The sequence below is a fragment of the Quercus suber genome, unplaced genomic scaffold (assembly GCF_002906115.3).
Source record: "Quercus suber isolate HL8 unplaced genomic scaffold, Cork oak 2.0 scaffold_207, whole genome shotgun sequence".
NCBI classification, from domain to species: domain Eukaryota; kingdom Viridiplantae; phylum Streptophyta; class Magnoliopsida; order Fagales; family Fagaceae; genus Quercus; species Quercus suber.
In genome coordinates, this window is record NW_027069665.1 from 227,493 (window position 1) to 231,622 (window position 4,130).

At 35.8% G+C, this 4,130-nt stretch overlaps 1 pseudogene; it reads right to left on the reverse strand.

Annotated features, from left to right (window-relative positions):
- Positions 1-1,958: 1,958 nt before the first annotated feature.
- LOC136070059 (7-deoxyloganetin glucosyltransferase-like) lies at positions 1,959-3,555 on the reverse strand (annotated as a pseudogene).
- Positions 3,556-4,130: the final 575 nt, after the last annotated feature.

Consider the following 4,130-nt stretch of genomic DNA (forward strand, 5'->3'; position numbering starts at 1 on the left):
AGAGAGAGAGAGAGATATTTTTCTTACGCAAAAATGGAATCTGAACTCAATGAATAATATACAACACATCTGTGACTACTTATACATGTCTTAAGAGGGGGAATGGGCAGAATAATAATGGTTAAGAAGAGTATTTGATTAGTTAGACAACGCGTGAAACTATAAAGGAAACTAGGCATCTCGAGCTTTAGAAAATCAAGATCCATTTACATAAATCTCGAGTTTTAAAAACTCGAGTTCCATGCAAAAAAAATTATAGTTTTATTGCCCCTATAGTGGCGTTTTTAAGTCTTATAGTGACGTTTTAAATCCCTATAGCGGCGTTTTTCTGCAAAATTTTTTCATAAGTGCTAATACCAGGTTCAGTGAGCCCTATAGTGGCGTTTTTATGCCCTATACTGACGTTTTAAAGCCCTATAGTGGCGTTTTTCTGTTAAATTTTTTTTATAACTCCATTTTTAAGCCCTATAGTGACATTTTTAAGCCCTATAGGGGCGTTTTCTGAACTCGAGTTTTTAAAACTCGATTTTCACTTGGATTTTTTTTACACATCAAACCTCAAAAACTTGATTTTTATCTTGAAACTCGAGTTTTAGACACTCGAGATGCTAGTTTTCAAAATTCTTTTTCAACGTGACAACTAACTAAATTTTTTAATATTTATTGTTATTTAGAAAAAAAATTCTGTCTTAAGACTTCTACCACATGATCTAATTCACCAAAAATTGATTCTGTTAGTAACAGAAAATGACAGCTAAGCTAACAGATTTTAGTGCCAAAATCTGGAGGGAAAATCTGTTACAAAGTTTGTTATAATTTAGTTACTCCAAACGGCACCATGTTGAGGACCATATATTCCTATTAGACTTGAGCTAGAGACCGCGTTGCCGTTGTGTGAGTAAGTGATCACACGCTTGAACTTCAGGAGCTAATGTTTCACGCGTGTCTTCTTTAAACAAAACACACAGCTTTGGGCAATCCTTTTGTCATAAACGTGGTCGTGTTTGTATGTCTTCTACTCTTCTTGCACAGATGAGCTCTATGGACTATGCTTAACAAAGAGTTGGTGAAATTCTAAACCCACATCCACCGTTAATCAAAATTCAAATTCAATATCAATGACGTATATTAAAATAACTCTAAATTAAACCTAACCAAATCCATAAACTGTCATTAACACCTATAAATACTCATGAATTTCACACCAACTTAGTCCAGAATTGAAAGACTACAATTCACCCGGTAATTATTTCTCACTTACACAATAAAGAAACAAGTACCTGTCATAGTCTTTTTCAAGCAATGATTTCCACTAGTTTATCATTCATTCGTTCTGCAAACAGTGCAATGAATGTTAATGCAATGCTTAGTCATACAAGGACGGGAGTGCTTGATTTGATCATCACCTAACAAACAATACATGTGGCGCAATAATGACTTTACAAGAGGAGAACGAGTTTGAGAGGGCTTATAAACAAGTAGCAGACCCATTGAGAACTTAGTTTGAGTACAAACCAGATTTTGTCCGCTCAAAGTAATTGAAAACCACTGATCAAGGCAGTGAATTTGACTTCACAAGAGAAGGAATGGGTTCGGTAACACCAACTTAATAGGAATTTTTGCTAAATACACAATATAACAACGATCAGAATGAGGATGATTGCAATGCCTACTTAACAAAGCCTAATTGAAGTAGGATGATGCACTCACAAAAGATACAAGTTTCATTCAACAAGGATTCAAATAAATGGGGACTTAGCCCACAATCTTCTACAAGTTTACATTGATAAGTCTACATCTCTACATAGAGGTCTCTTGATAGAGAATCTGAATTTGCCATTGCATCTTCCATGTTGGATGGTCAAGGGCCCTTCCTTGAAGAACAAAGTTTTCTATTTATAGGCAATAGATGATAGTTATTTCTAGCCAGACTTAATATAAACAAACTTAGTAGCGGGTACCTTATTATTGTCACGTCAAAAAAAAATTCTTCAAAATATATTTACCCCTTTGATAAAAGAACTTCACTCACCAGATTGTTAAAGTTAATGGATGAAGATCCAAGTGGGCAAGTGGCCTCTTCGGCAATTTTTTTCCACTCCATTGCATTTTTCTTCATTTTCTTACCCTTTTCTGTTTCCATTAATTCTCTCACAATCTTCTCTACTTTCTCTCTTTTGACATCATTATCAATTTCCATGCCAATGCCCCATTCATTGCAAGTATACTTGCAGTTTGTTTGTTGATCGCCCAAAAATGGCCAACAAAGCATTGGTACTCCTGCGGACACACTTTCAATGGTTGAATTCCATCCACTATGTGTTTTGAAGCCTCCCACTGCAGCGTGGTTCAACACTTCCTCTTGAGGGCACCAACTAGCTATGAAGCCTCTTTCTTTACTTTCTACCTCAAACTCAGGTGGCAAAATGGTTGATTCTCCAACAACTAAATTAGACCTAATTATCCACAAAAATGGGTGCTTACTATTTGCAAGTCCACAACCAAACTCAATCAATTGTTTTCATGTCATAACAGTTATGCTACCAAAATTCACATATATTATTGAGTTGGGTGATTTAGAGTTAAGCCAATTGAGGCACTCAGTTTCTTCTTTCCATAAATTGTACCCAATTGATTTCGGAACATCATTGGGTAAGTGATTGATTAGTAGTGGTTGAAGAGGGCCAATGGCATATACATGAGTAAACATGGTTGAAAGAGCATCCAATACCTCTTTTTCTAATGCGTTGAACGTGTGAATAACAATTCCCGAAGCTTTAGGAGCTCTTTCTACTACTTTGATCACAAGTTTAAAGACAGCATCATTTGGATCTATGGTTTGAACGAGACTTGGGAGATCCCTTAGACGGATGTTTTTCATGCCTGGAATCCAGTCTATTACTCTATCCAAATACCCGTTTGCGAAGTAACTCTCATCTGCAAAATCAATGAATGATTTTAGCTCAAAAATTTGTGATTAGTTGTGACAAAATAATGCAAGATTTCAGTAGGGAATTGCGTTTTTTTTACACCTTTAAGTGGTATGATTACTTTGTCTTTGAGAGAAGGAAGCTACATAAAACCCATTAAGCTACAAGCAGAAATAGTGAAGAACATTACAATAGGAATTCCAAGTTCTTGAGCAGCAGTAATGGTGAATGGCATGAAACCATCTAAGATAATACAAGTCACTGGAGGATTCTTTGAAGTTGCACCATTGAGCTTTACAAGGAGATCAGAAAATGGTGCCAAGAAGTTTTTCATAACAGAATCACAAAGAAAATGGATATCTTGGGTAGCGTTGTGGTCCGATGGGGGAAGGCCGTCTGGAATGGTTTCAAATCGGAAGTCAGACAAGCCATCTAAGGAGTTGGGACCTCTAGATTGCAAAAAATGTTGGTGGTTGAACTCAATGTTGACAAAGGTAATGTGAAAACCTTTATGGTGGAGAAGCTTTGAAAGTTTTAGCATTCCCTTTATGTGGCTTTTAGCTGGGTATGGAATACAAAGTGCATGGGGCTTATCAGTTACTACTGCCTTATTGGAAGAATCCATTTCCTTCTTTCTGTCAAGTGTGTTTGTGCACCCAGATGTGCACTTTCATTGATGCGTATAAAAGGTTTCACTTGTCAATCTTAGCTATTTCGTTTGGCCAAGATTTAATGAGGACAAGAAGCGATTTCTCCACCTGTAGAAGAAAAAAAAAATCAGAACAAAAACAACAATAAAAGATTCTCAGGATATGTATCCGTAGCACCAGTCATTTTATTTGTCTTGTAATGGATTTTTAGTTTACATTGTTCAATTTGCATTCTCCTAAACAAGTGACCTTTGGAGCCGGCCGATATATTCTCTTCATCTCGTACTTAAACGCACTATTTATTATAGGTAATCATGTAAACAGCAGTGGTGGCTCCAAGATTTTTTTTATTTTTAAGAGGTTAATAAAAAGATGAATTTTAGATAGAAGCTGAATCTTGTGGTATATGACTATCAGGTTTCCTTATTACAAATTTGTCCATGTTGGGTTAAAATGGATTGACCCTTAGAAAATTAATTAATTATCCAAGTTAATTAATTCATCAAATTACACGCAATAGCGTAATAGCACAAACAAATCACCAAATAAC